At 35.3% G+C, this 17,065-nt stretch overlaps 2 long non-coding RNA genes across 3 annotated transcripts in view; one reads left to right on the plus strand and one right to left on the minus strand.

Annotated features, from left to right (window-relative positions):
• The window catches only part of LOC145268758 (uncharacterized), a 467,671-nt gene that overhangs the window by 216,459 nt on the left and 234,147 nt on the right, over nucleotides 1–17,065 (plus strand). For both annotated transcript variants that reach the window (XR_013864921.1, XR_013864920.1), the window contains exon 2: nucleotides 7,442–7,536. This is a non-coding gene — a long non-coding RNA (uncharacterized LOC145268758). The remainder of the gene's footprint in view (nucleotides 1–7,441; nucleotides 7,537–17,065) is intronic.
• The window catches only part of LOC145268759 (uncharacterized), a 347,300-nt gene that overhangs the window by 145,616 nt on the left and 184,619 nt on the right, over nucleotides 1–17,065 (minus strand). The gene's annotated exons all lie outside the window — the stretch shown is intronic.

A 17,065-nucleotide genomic window follows, 5' to 3' on the forward strand; every position in this document is an offset into this window, starting at 1 on the left:
TTTTTTCAAAGATTTTCGGTATTGTTCCTAGTGCTCCTACTAATAGTGGTTTTATCTTGACTTTCTTCATTTCCCAGATCCCTTCGAGCTCTCTGGCCAGCTCCCTATATCTGCTCTGCTTCTCTGTCTCCTTTATGTTCACTCTGTGATCTGTTTGAACGGCAAAATCTACAATCTGACAGGACCTTTCCTTCTTGTTAACTATTATGACATCCGATCTTCTTACTTATGTGGGTTTATCCGTTTGTATATCCATGTCCCATAGGATTTGTTATTTTCATTTTTCAGTAATGGTGTCGAGTTGTGCTTGTACCATGTCTGGGGTTTCCAGATGCAATTGTCTGAATAATTGCCAGTGCACTGCCCTCCCCACTTGATCTGTTCTTGTTTATATTCTTTATCAGCTGGTTTGCTACATCTACTTATTATGCGGTTTATTGTTTTGTCTCTTTGTCCACTGAGTCTGTATTTGCTGCTTTCTTGGGCCTTGTCGATCTTTACTTTGATGTAGTTGGTGCTAATCGCGTTATCTTGTGTGGCTGTTATTAGGAATTCAATTCCCCTGTTAAAGTTTCCTTTTTTGTAGCCATTTCCAAGTGTCTTAGTTAGTCTAACTTTTTTAAATCCTTATGACCCATTCATGTACCTGCTTCCCTTTCGCACTTTTTTCCTCGTCTCTTCTTTTTCCATCTTATTTGTTTTTTTTCGTGTCTTTCCCAGCCGTAATTATTCTTTCAGTGTTGTGCATTATCTACTTTTCTAATTCATTTTTGTGTCATTAACGCAGTCTTCTATACAAACGAGACGTCTTCCTCTGTGTTTCCTTTTCACAAATAGTCAGTTTCATCCTTTGAGTGTAATGCATTGTGCATTGTCATGAGTTTCCTGGTTTTCTGGTCGAGATTTCTCTGTTCTTTGGCCCAACTTATAAATGGTCCAGAGTATCTAACTAGTGACACTGCCCATATGTTTATACCTTTAATTAGGTTTCTACTGTATAGTTTGGTTTAGAGAACTTTTATTTTTCCCCAAGATTATGTTAACACCGCTTTTTCATTCACTTTCTTCTTTCTGTCTAGACGACATCCTGCTTGCCTACGTATCTATCCAAATGGGCGCAGTTTGAGGCATAACCTAATTATTTCAAACCTTTTCTTATCTATCTATCTATTCTATTACACCTATAAATTCGTGTTTCTTTTGTGTGTATTGATATTCATATCAAAAACCCTCTTTTCTATTTATTTAAAATGAAAATACAATTTTCTTATATATGGATCATGGAATTGAATTCATCTGCAAAAGATCAAGTTAACTTGTATATTCTTTTAAACATTCATTTTAATTAATTCCCTATTAGTTTTTTTTTTCGGTTTTCTTATAGGATGATCATCTTTAGTTAACTATTACGTGTAATTATATTCATGCAGATATTCTACATGATTTATACTTGCATAATATTTGCGTAAAACACACAATATTGTTTCCATATATATTTATGTATACGTATATATTTTTGTTTAATCTATCTATCTATCTATCTATCTATCTATCTGTCTGTCTGTCTGTCTGTCTGTTTCTGTACATTTCCCTGCGCAATAACTCTGTTAATTTTTAGTCTACAGACTCGAAATTTGATATATAGGGTACTGAGATTTGGAAAAATCTTTGTGATCCATTTTCGGCCAGACATTTGGCTGTTAAGGGGTCAAAGTTCAACGATTTGAACTTTGAGAACTCTACCAAACTCCTCCGACAATTTGGGGTCTAAACACTTGAAATTTCAGATATAGGCTCCTTGAACATGGATATAGCTTAATAACTTGGTTTGAGCACAAAATAATAAATGTTAAGGGATCATAATTGGCGTCAAAGTTAAAATTGACCGCTTTTTTATTTTTTTGCTCAACATACACCCATGCTAGTATATCTATAAAAGTAAACATGTCTGTGTACATTTCCCTAACAATAACTCTATCATTTTCTAGTCTCCAGACTCTAAATTTGATATACAGGGTACTGAGATTTCAGAAAATCTATGTGATCGGTTTTCGGGCTGTCAAATGGTCAGAGTTCAAGGATTTAACCTTTGAGAACTCTACCAAACTCCTTTGACAATTTGGGGGTCTAAACACTTGAAATTTTAGGTATAGGTTCCTTGGACATGGATAACTTGATTTGAGCCCAAAACAATAAGTGTTAAGGGGTCAAAGTTTAAAAAAATTGACCTCTGCGGTCTCTACCAAATTACTCAAACAATTTTTGGTCTAAACATTTGAAATTTTGCATAAAGGGGAGTCAGAGATGGGGCAAGCTTTTTAATCGGTTTGGGTCGAAAATATTTAGTTACCAATATATGTATGTATGTGTGTATGTATGTTTTTCTGGTACAATGTATCCCAGTACTACCTGCTTCATGGTCGGGTCACCGGCGACTAAACTGGTTCCCCCACCAGACTTGTTTGGTGAGGAGGGTTGCTAGTCTCCCTGAAGGATTAAAAACAAGACCTTCCAAAGGGAGAATGAAACCTTTTTCGGGGTCAACGGTCAACTAGCACCGTGTGTTTGTGTGTATGTATGTGTGTGTTGAGGTGGTGAGGGCTCCCGTAAGCCGTGGTGAAGGCAACCTTTCTAGGAGAAACAAATCTCTGATTTAAAAAGCCATAAAGTGGGAGACCAGTACCTGCATTTAGCTGGTCTGCAGTTTAACTTGTTGCTGGCTATCTTGCTCTTGCTTGTTGTTGGATCTCAACATTTTGAAACAAGAGACTTAGCTGTCGTACAAAGCTAAGACTCTGTAACATCATCTGTGTATAGATACTCCCTCAGGCATTTGTCTATTAAAATGGTCCTGTGGCGATGGAAGTCATTTTTGGGCTCATGGACTTTAAGTTTCTGACAGAGTGGCTCTCGTCTGACAAGCCGTTACAATCATCATGTATGTTTGCATGTCTGCCTTAAACTTTCGACAGAGCCGACGAATTTTACCCAGATCAGTATCGTTTTAAGATTCGACCTTTCAGACGACAAATGCCGACAAATTGGCTAAAAACATTAATATCTTCACCTTCAACTGGGCACTTTTCTACAGGGGTGCGGCGGTCGCTTTTTTCGCCGATATTTTTGAAAGTTTTTTTTTTTTTTTTTTTTTTTTTTTTTTTTACAAAGGCATCACCACATTATCAAGGCCCAGAGGCCACTCAAGGATAAGGGTTAAAGAGTGTACAGTAGAAGTTGGTCAATATAGTAATCATTAGTAATGAAAATTTGGTAAATTTAATAACTTATATGGAACGGCTCATCAAGAACTTATTTACTTTAGACTTGAACAAAACCATATTGTAGACAGCCGGAAAGCAGGAAAACGGAATACAATTCCACAGGCGTGCAGTTCTAAGAAAGAAGCTTTGTTCATGGAATCTACGTTTAGGTTTAGGCACAGATAAAGAGTGGGGGAAATTATTGATAGTATTTACAGCTAGACGAGTGTTTCTTGTGAAAGTTTGGCGAGGGGGGACCATAGATTGAAGCTCAGTTGAACACTTTCCATGAAAATAACGATACATCAGAGACAAACTCGCAACATCTCTTCTGTGAGATAGAGGTTGCAAGGAGGAGAAAAGGACATCTCCTACGAGGCTACGAAGTCTATTTTGAACTCTATCAAGGCAGGACAAGTCCTTTCTAGCAGCTCCTGCCCAGATGTGGCAACAGTATTCCATCCTTGGACGTACCTGGCTCTTATATAGATAGAGAATAGCATCAGCAGTGAGATATCTACTGGATCGATAGAAAGATCCCACCATTTTTCCAGCGGCCTTGGCAACAGATTTGATATACGTGTTCCATTTAAGATCAGGAGTAATGGTCAAGCCCAGAAGCTTGTCAAAACTTGAGGCCTCCTGAAGACGAGAGCCATTCATTTCAATTGATGACAAATGTGGATTAGAATGTTGATGATGTAAAGAGAGAAGCTTGGTTTTAGATGCATTAAAAGTAACCAGCCACTCCTTTCCCCATTGTACTACGTGCTCAAGATCAGAGGAGAGAGAATTGGAGAGAACTTGCTCGTTTACTGTCTTAGATGTGGTACCATAAATGGTAGTGTCGTCAGCATAAATGTCTACAAATGATGTAAGGATATGATTTGGAAGATCATTAATGTAGATCAGGAAAAGAGTTGGGCCCAGGATGGATCCCTGAGGGACACCGGCATTAATACTGTGAGCTTCTGATTTGTCTCAACTACTACTCTTATGAACCTATCAGAAAGAAATGATTTAATAATTGAGAAGACTTTTCCAGCTATACCATAGCTAGCGATCTTATGAAGTAAACCTTTATGCCATACCCTATCAAAGGCTTTAGATATGTCAAGAGCAATTGCCCTAGAAAGATTGCCACCGTCGAGAGATTTGCTAATCCTATGCGATATAACTGTAAGGACATCTGCTGTAGATCTAGCAGAACGGAAACCATATTGAGTGTCACTAAGAAGGTTATTTTTGTTGAGATGTTTGATTACTTCTGTATTTAATACAGATTCTAGCAACTTACTCATGACGCACAGGAGACTTATTGGCCTGTACTGAGAGGGGGATGAGCGATCACCTGAATTCTTAAATACAGGGCATACTGATGAGATTTTCCAGGGAGATGGGAAACTATTCTCCTTAAGACAACGTTTAAACAGTTTTGTAAGTATGGGCGCTAGTTCAGGTTGAAGTTTTTTGAGTACTATAATTGGAATACCATCAGGGCCAGTTGCTTTACTGGAATCAAGGTTTTTGATTAGCTTGGCAACATCACGTACAGATATACAGTTACACTCTCCTTTCGATTGTCTAGCCCTACGTCACTTCCGGTTAGGCGGTGGTCGTAACAGCAAAGACGTCAGATTTTTTCCCGTTCTTTTCCTCCTTCGTGTGTCGGGTTCGAACCTGCCTTCTTACCACCACTTTTATTTTTGTTAAACATACACATCCAAACACCCGGGCAACGCCGGCCTGAAATGCTAGTATATATATATATATATATATATATATATATGCCCACATATATATGCACACACATATATATAAACATCAAAACACACACACACATATATATATGTGTGTGTGTGTGCGTGTGTGTTTTGATATGTGTATATATATGTGTGTGTATATATTTGTGTGCATATATATATATATATATATATATATATATATATATATATATATATATATATATACATATATAAACAGAAAAAGAGAAAAATTATTTTTCCCTTTTTTCCTCTTCTTATTTTGTTTTCGTGTCCGGGGTAATTTATTTCCGTTTTTTTTTTATTTATAAGCACGTTTCCGTTATTACTAAACCTTACAAACGGCCATGGAAGTTGTCACGCTGAATCAATTATCCATATTATACGTACATATATATACACACATATATGTACATATATGTACACACATAAATATACTTAGATATACACATATACATATACATACATATATACACAAACACACACACACATATATATATATATATATATATATATATATATATATAAAACTATTGTATTGTAATTATTCATGCTATACGTAGTGGCCATTATTGTACGCGTCAGCGCGTACATTTTTGCTTAATGCCCGAAAAATATTTATTTGCGGAAAATTTTAATGCAATATTCGTTTTCAGCACATCCGAAAACCTATCGAGAGCAAGTTTTTTAAAGTAAGTTTTTGTTGGTCTATCAGGTCACAAAAAACACCACTCCTAAAAAATTAACATACCCCTCTCCCAAAAAGTGCTCATTGTACGTCAAATTAATGTAGAAAAGTGATCAGTCAATTTCTGGAATCATAATTTAATAATATCTTGGAAACTACTCGTTTCCTGGAATTTTCAACGTAATTTCCGTTTTCAGTACCCTCGAAACCTATGCTAGTTATAATTTTAAAGGTGTTTTTTGGGTGAAAAGATAATGCATCTTTGCCAAAACATTTTATGTCTGAAAAAATGTGCAAAAAATACTCTCTGGATGATGGATGACTTCCATATGTGCGACCGGTAGGGCAAATGTCACATCTCCTACTACACAATTCAGGTCATTAGCTTTCGAATGAGCCTTTATTTGTAAAATTCTGAGCAAGATTGCTGAAATTTGTAACTTACAAAATTGCCCCCTCCCAAAAATCCGTATATATATATATATATATATATATATATATATATATATATATATATATATATATATATATATACGCTCACAGGCAAATTAAATATTAAAATGTCTATATCTTTGGTTCTATGGGACGAAACAACATGGGAATTTTAAGGCTTTTTGAAGCTTATAATGCTATGGTTAAAAATTTTCAAACCAATAAAATATGCCCAAATTTGTATATATTTGTATATATAGTGCCCTGGAATGCTAGCTTCAGTTTTGCTGCTTTGGGATGAATTTTGCTTGGGGCTTTTCTTTGTGTGGTTGTCTTCCCTGTGGCCTTGCCAGACCACTAATACACACACATGCATACATATATATGCATATATACATATGCATATAAACATATGCATATATATATATATATATATATATATATATATATATATATATATGTTATATACATAGTTATAATATAGTTTTTTTACATATCCAATATTTTTTCATTTTTTATTTGGCAATTTATAACTACAATAACTTGCGGTTTCACTTAATGCCTTAACTAGCAAATTCTAGCATTGCTACAAATATAATTTTCTGATTTCTTTATGTCCTCTGATGAGAAGAATAATAAGAATAGCATTCTTTGAAAATCCGCGGAATTAGGACTTTGTATCTTTTTTATTGGAGTATTCAGTCGAACAATAAATTTTGATTGTAAAGTTCAACTTACAGTTTTAATTTTGTTTTTCTTATATATATATATATATATATATATATATATATATATATATATGTATTTATATATATATGTATTTATATATATATATTTACGGCACACTCCCGTTGACACACCGGTCTCGCCAAATAATCGAAGTTAAGCAACGTTGAGTCTGGCCAGTACCAGCTGTGTGACCATTGTAGAAGGCTACGTGATGTATGTACCGGTATATATATATGAGATTCACCTCAAGTCCCTGTAAAGACATGCATCTAGGAGAAGATAACTCCGATGTAAAAACCTGCCGTCTACTGTATATTTTGTTTTGTGGTAGTCATCTGCACCGACAAAGATTAGCAGTAATACTAAAAAGTGTGCTTGGGTTTACATAAAATCTTCACCACTATAAACAAATTATCTGTGTAGATTTTTGAAAAACTTAGTTGTTGTGGCGAAAGATCATACGTTGAATAAACGGGAGAGTCCATCATATATTATTTACTTTCCACCTTAATTGTTTTGAATGTTAAATTTGTTTTCATACTAATTAATATTTAATTAAACTTTTTCAGAATTTGTAGAAGATGCGATTGAAATAAAATATTAGGAAAGAAATAAAACCGACAACCAAAAAATCGGAACGCATTCTTACCAGTCTTCATGCCAGGTAAGTGGACAGTTACATCAGTTGACATTCTTTAGCAATCACTTTTTCTATCGCATCCAAGTCGTTCGTAGCCGTAAATCTGTGTAGCTATACAAATCTGTGTAGCTATACAAATCTGTGTAGCTATACAAATCTGTGTAACTATACAAACCTGTGTAGCTATACAAATCTGTGTAGCTATACAAATCTGTGCAGCTATACAAATCGGTGCAGCTATACAAATCTGTGTAGCTATACAAATCTGTATAGTTATACAAATCTGTGTAGCTATACAAATCTGTGTAGTTATACAAATCTGTGTAGTTATACAAATCGGTGCAGCTATACAAATCTGTGTAGCTATACAAATCTGTGTAGTTATAGAAATCTGTGTAGTTATACAAATCTGTGTAGCTATACAAATCTGTGTAGTTATACAAATCTGTGTAGTTATACAAATCTGTGTAGTTATACAAATCTGTGTAGCTATATAAATCTGTGTAGTTATACAAATCTGTGTAGCTATACAAATCTGTGTAGTTATACAAATCTGTGTAGTTATACAAATCTGTGTAGTTATACAAATCTTTGCAGCTATACAAATCTGTGTAGCTATACAAATCTGTGTAGTTATACAAATCTGTGTAGCTATACAAATCTGTGTAGTTATACAAATCTGTGCAGCTATAGAAATCTGTGTAGTTATACAAATCTGTGCAGCTATAGAAATCTGTGTAGTTATACAAATCTGTGTAGCTATACAAATCTGTGTAGTTATACAAATCTGTGTAGCTATACAAATCTGTGTAGTTATACAAATCTGTGTAGTTATACAAATCTGTGTAGCTATACAAATCTGTGTAGCTATACAAATCTGTGTAGCTATACAAATCTGTGCTGCTATACAAATCTGTGTAGTTATACAAATCTGTGTAGCTATACAAATCTGTGTAGCTATACAAATCTGTGTAGTTATACAAATCTGTGTAGTTATACAAATCTGTGTAGTTATACAAATTTGTGAAGCTATACAGATCTGTGTAGTTATACAAATCTGTGTAGCTATACAAATCTGTGTAGCTATACAGATCTGTGTAGCTATACAAATTTGTGTAGTTATACAAATCTGTGTAGTTATACAAATCTGTGTAGTTATACAAATCTTTGCAGCTATACAAATCTGTGTAGCTATACAAATCTGTGTAGTTATACAAATCTGTGTAGCTATACAAATCTGTGTAGTTATACAAATCTGTGCAGCTATAGAAATCTGTGTAGTTATACAAATCTGTGTAGCTATACAAATCTGTGTAGTTATACAAATCTTTTCAGCTATACAAATCTGTGCTGCTATACAAATCTGTGTAGTTATACAAATCTGTGTAGCTATACAAATCTGTGTAGTTATACAAATCTGTGTAGTTATACAAATCTGTGCAGCTATACAAATCTGTGTAGCTATACAAATCTGTGTAGCTATACAAATCTGTGTAGTTATACAAATCTGTGTAGCTATACAAATCTGTGTAGCTATACAAATCTGTGCAGTTATACAAATCTGTGTAGCTATACAAATCTGTGCAGCTATAGAAATCTGTGTAGTTATACAAATCTGTGTAGCTATACAAATCTGTGTAGCTATACAAATCTGTGTAGTTATACAAATCTGTGTAGTTATACAAATCTGTGTAGCTATACAAATCTGTACAGCTATATAAATCTGCGTAGTTATACAAATCTTTGTAGCTATAAAAATCTGTGTAGTTATACAAATCTGTGTAGCTATACAAATCTGTGCAGCTATAGAAATCTGTGTGTTTATACAAATCTGTGTAGCTATACAAATCTGTGTAGTTATACAAATCTGTGTAGCTATACAAATCTGTGTAGCTATACAAATCTGTGCAGCTATACAAATCTGTGTAGTTATACAAATCTGTGTAGCTATACAAATCTGTGTAGCTATACAAATCTGTGTAGCTATACAAATCTGTGTAGCTATACAAATCTGTGCAGCTATAGAAATCAGTGTAGTTATACAAATCTGTGTAGCTATACAAATCTGTGTAGCTATACAAATCTGTGTAGCTATACAAATCTGTGTAGTTATACAAATCTGTGTAGTTATACAAATCTGTGTAGCTATATAAATCTGTGCAGCTATAGAAATCTGTGTAGTTATACAAATCTTTGTAGCTATACAAATCTGTGTAGTTATACAAATCTGTGTAGCTATACAAATCTGTGCAGCTATAGAAATCTGTGTGTTTATACAAATCTGTGTAGCTATACAAATCTGTGTAGTTATACAAATCTTTGCAGCTATACAAATCTGTGTAGCTATACAAATCTGTGCAGCTATACAAATCTGTGCAGCTATACAAATCTGTGTAGTTATACAAATCTGTGTAGCTATACAAATCTGTGTAGCTATACAAATCTGTGTAGCTATACAAATCTGTGTAGTTATACAAATCTATGTAGCTATACAAATCTGTGCAGCTATAGAAATCTGTGTAGTTATACAAATCTGTGTAGCTATACAAATCTGTGTAGCTATACAAATCTGTGTAGTTATACAAATCTGTGTAGCTATATAAATCTGTGTAGCTATACAAATCTGTGTAGCTATACGAATCTGTGCTGCTATACAAATCTGTGTAGCTATACAAATCTGTGCAGCTATACAAAGGCTTTTATGTGTTTCGACCCAAAACTTTTTAGTATCCATCATCGATACATTCGTGGAGAGTTTTTGCATGCTTAGAAATAAATGGAAATTAACATAAAAAAGAGACATATTTGTTTATAATGGAAGCACATGCATTCATTGAGGAAGAAGACATAGCTGTTCATAGAGATCAATCCAAACAGCCTTAATATTTGATTTCATTCATGATGTAAATATCGCTAGACATCACGTCTTTAACATGTTACCTAACTTCTCTTCTCTTCTAGCGAGAAGCATAAGTCTTCAAAATACCACAGTATAAAGAGTTCTACTTACCCTCATTGAAAAATGAACAGATCTATGTAAATTATTATAGATTTCTTTCTTTATTGATATAAGCCCTAAAACAATTTATTGAGCTTTGCATTATCACGATAAATTATGCCTTCATGAAAAATTTGCTATCCTGTACTTTAAAGAACCCCAAAATCTATTAAACTGTAGAAGAGAAATAGCAAATAACTGTGTTCACAAAATAAAATTTACTCTAGGATAGCGATACAAAATAGTTTTAAAACTAACAAAAACAATAGAAAATAAACAAATAAATAAATTAAATAAACATGAATATACATAAACGATCACACATATATGTATGTATATATATGTATATATATGTGCATATATGTATGCACACATATGTATATTTATATATAAACAAACAAAAAAAATGTCTGCCTTAAACCACAACAGAAGAGGACAATATAAAAACGATAAACAACCACAGAATTCGCGCATAAGCCTGACGAATCATAGAGTGGATGAAACGCCAAATATTCAGTGTAGCTTAATCACCATATATATTTTGTAAATTACTATATATATATATATATATATATATATATATATTCGACATTAAGAGGAGATAGATATATATAAATACCCATTCACATACACCTTTTCATGATAAAGCTAGAATTAGATGGAATCGAGCAATTGCATCGACAACGAACAACGCCAGACCCTAAGTGGGTTTCGATGTACTGAATCTAATCAGTGACGTGCTCCGACATAGGTGCAAACCCAGGTCGTCGCACTTATGAAATGTGCAATACTGACGACCTAACCATATAGGCAACGGCGCAATCTATTGGCTATGCCTCGATTTTAATATATATTTTTATCTAGTTGTACATTCTACTATGCGGCAAGTAACGTGTCTTATACAACTAAGATAGTTACTGCTGGTATGTAGGTGGTACATATCACATCTACGAACATTAACTAAAATTAGCCGACTCCCCCGACACAATTTCAGAACAACCTATTTATTGAGGAACATCACGTCTCCACGAAGGATGAACCGCTTTTTCTACATATATTAGACATTAAGAGGATATATATATATATATATATATATACACGAGGGGCGTGCAATAAGTAATGCCCCTGACCCACTTCCCATAGCAGCACAGTAACAGAACTTGGCACAGTTATTAGTCATTATGTACATAGAAACCACCAAGAGTTATGCATTTCTCCCATCGTTTGATGCAACTCTGGAGACCGTTTTTGTAGAACAAGCCAGGTTGGTCCTCAAACCATGATGTGACTTCAGAAATCAAGGCTGCATCATCTGGGAAACACTTTTCTTTCAAAAACAACTTCATGACTGGGAAGAGGTGAAAGTCAGAGGGTCAGGAGAGTAGGGAGGATGGGGAAGAATTTCATAACCACACACCCGTGCTTCTAATCTGGCGACATGCGAGTTGTGGACTGGAGCGTTATCCTGCAGGAGGAGGGTACCTTTTGCCTCTTGATTTTGATAGCTTCCCTTAATTTCCTCAAAAGTGAAGCATAATAGGCTCCTGTAATTGTGGTACTCTTTGCCAGCAAATCTGTCATCACTACTCTGTTCTGTATTAAATATCAAGCCTATCAGCCGACAAGAAAACTTTTAGCCACGTAGCAACTTTTTATAATGATGCCTTACACAACTCAGGATATACGGATAAGATAGAATACACAGGAAACAAGCTAGAAAACAGCAAGAATAAATCAATAATCACGCATAGCATGACCCAAAAGAAAAACACTAACCCCATCCGTAATTCCTCGAACAAGGATAATGCTAATCCAGAGCACACAAATCTATGACTAACCCCAGCAGCAATCAAAATAAAAAGAATAGTAACAAATTAAGGCGAAAAAGTCCATATGGTTCAACCCACCATACAGATCCAACCTAAAAAACTAATTTACCAAAGGACGTTTTAAAAATAATTGAATAATCCTTTCAACAACCCCATAGATACAGCACTATATTAAATAAAAACTCAATAAAAATCTTTTACTCCACTATGCCTAACCTAGCACAAAAAATAATAGCATCAAACAACTTTAACATAAGAAAAGCCTAGGCCCCTCCACTGCAGATCCCACACACACAAAATTGTAATTGCCGGAACAAACAATTTTGCCCCTTAAGAAACGATTGCATGCACAAGGACGTCATATACATATGTACAGTCACCGAATTCCAACCACAACAGTAAATATAACTGATAGAACACCCACAATCGCACGTTTGCTCACGATTATTGGGTGTTCGGCCGTGTATATGGACGCAGCTGTACACCTGATAGACGCGCAGGCGCGCCTGGATGTATATGTAGTTCCCTGTTTATGCGCTTTTTTCATATATGTGCAGGCGTGTATGTTTTATGATGTGTATATATGTAATTGTGTACATGTGTGATTGAATGTAAGGATGCGTGTGTATTTAAGTGTGTATGTGTGTATGCATGGTATGGATCAGTGTGTGTGCGTATGTGTATGCTATATATATGTATGTATATATGCACATGTATGTGTGTGTATATGTATATGTACGTATGTATGTGTGTCTGTGGTTGTATATGTGCTTATATCTGCGCTTATGTTTCGGTTTGACAGATGGATATACAGTTTATTATTATATAAATAGTTAAATTCAACACCGTTTGGACAACCTCTCGCCCAGCCCCGTAGTTACATCAAGTCCTCCATCATAAAAATAGCTAATTAACCACAGTATATAAAGCATTCACTCAAACGTCGATTCCAACCCGACGAAGCAAAGCCAACTCATTCATAGATCGCTTCCAAACAGAAATATATACATTTTAAATAAATTTAATTAAACCAGATCACACTACGACAACAAGCGTAATGAACAAACTGCATCTCAGTTAATCAAGTTACTTTTAAATATACTCTCAAAATTAAAAGCACCCAACCTTAAACTCACTTAAATAAGTAATCCCCTAAGCATTCCAAAACTTCAAACCATGACTCGTCCCCATCTTTACTCCTCCACCTCACCCATCCACTCAGCAAAAACAGTACGCCCACCCCATCTCATACACAATCCCATTTAAAATCACAAGAATATCCATTTCCCATTTGAACTTAAAAGTAAGAGGTCAACACTGAACACTAAAATACAACTCTCTCCCCCATCCGAAGAAATTCCATAAACCACCTTCCTGCTCACCCAATCTTAACCCTCCAACTTCTTTCTTTACCCTCTTTACTTCACCCCACCCTCCTATTTCCCTCATCTATAAGGCTTCCCTCTCCCATTATCAACAAGAAAGCTGACCAACACTTTACCGGGATTCTCACCAGAAGCTAGTCATCCATCGCATCGTTCTGAATATCATCTCCCGGATTATTCTGCTACCCATACGAATGATTTCGAGGTCCATTGCATACATATTTCAATGCTCCAATTCTATTACTCACGGAGATATATACAATGAAATGGTATATCCATTTAACATCTAATACACTGTGCCAACACCTAAAAAGACACTCAACGCACCAACGAATAAGGCTGCCCCATATACCTTTAAGAAAATCAATAAGGAGCAACCACGCTTTTTTGTTATATGGGACTACTGTCTTCTCCCCTGAACCAATACTCTGCCTACCTGGATTTATAACTCCGGAGGACATTGTACTCCTTCCGATAATGGACTGCCCAGGTTGTATCAAATTCCTTTTCCTATAATTATTTCCATATAATTATCATTCACCACTCAAAAAATCTATTTTCAATATTTGTGCCGAAAAGCAAAATCAGTGTCTATTCACAGCTGACCATTTTGGTAACCGCATTTTTTTTCCTCTGATGATATGAGACTTTATCGAAAATCCATGGATTAAGGAAATCAACTATATATTCCTTTTGTCAAAAAATATATTCTTAATTAGAATATATGTGTCTATATGTTGTTTTTTTTTCAGAATTTAAATACGACCACTTACAAATATATTGCTCTATGCTTAACTATTGAGCTTCTCCTTTTTGGCTAGGATCGCCCTGAAAGTATTACTTCAAGTAATATCGATCAGGATCTTTCATCTGATTTCTAATCAGTGTCTTATCTCGATTATATATGTATATAATATATATATATGTATATATATATATATACATATATATATATATGTATATATATATATAAAGTAAGCGTCTTTAATATATGTCGGTGGACTGTTTACATTGTGACTATACGTCGCTGAGTTTATTTGTGAAAAAATGTGTGTGAATTTGTTTATATCATCGTCAGTTACTATTCCAAAAAGTGTTTGTCTCAACCAAACTATTTATTTAAAAAAAAAGTAAGCGTCTTTAATATATGTCGGTGAACAGTTTACATTTTGATTATCCGTCGCTGAGTTTATTTGTGAAAAAATGTGTGAATTTGTTTATATCATCGTCAGTTACTATTCCAAAAGTGTTTGTCTCCCCCAAACTTTTTATTTAAAAAAAAAAGTAAGCGTCTTTAATATATGTCGGTGGACTGTTTACATTTTGACTATACGTCGCTGAGTTTATTTGTGAAAAAATGTGTGAATTTGTTTATATCATCGTCAGTTACTATTCCAAAAGTGTTTGTCTCAACCAAACTTTTTATTAAAAAAAAAGTAAGCGTCTTTAATATATGTCGGTTGGACCGTTTACATTTTGACTATATGTCGCTGATTTTATTTGTGAAAAAATGTGTGAATGTGTTTATATCATCGTCTGTTACTATTCCAAAAGTGTTTGTCTCACCCAAACTGTTTATTTAAAAAAAAAAAAGTAAGCGTCTTTAATATATGTGTTGTGGCCTTATTTTAGGGGTTCACAATATCAAACAGGAGAGTCTGTAAAGTCATGTCAACGATTAGGCTGGCATGGAATCTCTGATTAGAGAGTCCAAAATGGTTGCTTTTCACAGCGATGGGAGAGTCCATGTGAAGACAGGAATAGGAGTGTCAGTTACCCCAGAACACCCCCCTCCGAAGATTTATTTCCCTGAAATATAATTTTTTCTCTTAGGGTTGACTTCCAAGGGGCCCGTCAGCTTCCTTTTTCTAGTGGAACGACGTATTTCCGTACTGGTTTGAGGAGGTTCCAGATCAAATGCCTCATATAGGAGGTCCATCGTCTCTTCTTCAGATGGAATTTCACTTGGCTCGTCTGAAGTGCGTTTGCGAATTTGGTTTAAGTGTTTCTTATGTGTGGAGTGTGGTCCTTCCACCATATAGACCATACGACCGATCCTGTTAATGATCGTTCCCCGCTCCCAGAAGGTACTATTATCTTTATGCATTTGGAAAAATATCTTTTCTCCCGGCATGTAGTTCTTCTTGGGTATCGTCAGCCTGGTGTGTTTTACCTGCTTTGGTTATAACTTATCAAAAACTTGCAAACATTACTTCCGCTGGAGACATCTGGGATGGTGTGTTTTCGTTGGGCGTTATGCGGTACACCTGAATAAATTGTTGTAGGGATTTTTTGGATGGCGTGTCCTTAGCCTTCTTCAAAGCTCTCTTCAGTGTGTCCACAAATCTTTCCGCCTGGCCGTTTGACCTGGGGTGGTATGTCGGAGTTGTAATGTGGTCCACTTGGAAGTCTCTAATGAACTCTTCGTAAACTGAGTGCCGTTATCTGACACTAAACAGTCGACCACTCCGAATCGTGCAAATAACTCATGAAGAGTTTTTATGGTGAAGTCCGTAGTTGGGCTCTTACATCTAAAGACTTCGGGCCACTTGGAAAAACTGTCCACTATTATAAGGTAGTAGTGTCCATCAAGTGGTCCTGCATAGTCCACATGTATTCGTGACCATGGATAGTCGGCTTTGGGCCATGGACTGAATTGAATAGGTGGTGCTTTCGCAGCTAGAGCACATCCTCTGCATGATTTCACTTTTTCTTCAATGTCCTTGTCCATGCTTTTCCAGTACACGTATGAACGCATGAGGCTCTTCATTCTGGTGGCGCCAGGGTGCCCTGTGTGAAAATCCTTGAGGATTTTTTATGTAGGGTCGCTGGAATAACTACTCTATCTCTGTATAGTAGAACCTGGTCGCACACTGAGAAAGCTTCTGCTACTTGTTCATCCGATTCCAGTTTTGCTTTGGTTTCTTTTATAAAATCGTCACTCTCGGCTTCTTTTCTTATGTCGTCTAGGGTAACCGGAAGGTCTTTCACTGTGTTACATAGAATCAAACTGTAGTCCTTCTCTGGTTGAAGTGATGCGATAACAGAATCCTCAAGCGGTTCTCCAGTTTTTGGTATTAACCGAGATAGGCCGTCAGCATGTCCTAACTTCTTTGATGGTAGAAACTCCATTTCGAAGTTGTAATTGAGTAGGATTGTTCCCCATCTTTGCAGTCTGTTTGTCGTATGTGTAGGCAATCCTTTTCTTGATCCAAAGATAGCGATCAGCGGCTTATGGTCCGTTTGAATCTTAAAATGTCTTCTATGTAAAAATCTATTGAATTTAGTCACAGCGAAAATAATACTTAGAGATTCTTTCTCTATTTGGGAATAATTCTTTT

The sequence above is a fragment of the Euprymna scolopes genome, chromosome 44 (assembly GCF_053919585.1).
Source record: "Euprymna scolopes isolate OS-2025 chromosome 44, ASM5391958v1, whole genome shotgun sequence".
Classification (NCBI taxonomy): domain Eukaryota; kingdom Metazoa; phylum Mollusca; class Cephalopoda; order Sepiida; family Sepiolidae; genus Euprymna; species Euprymna scolopes.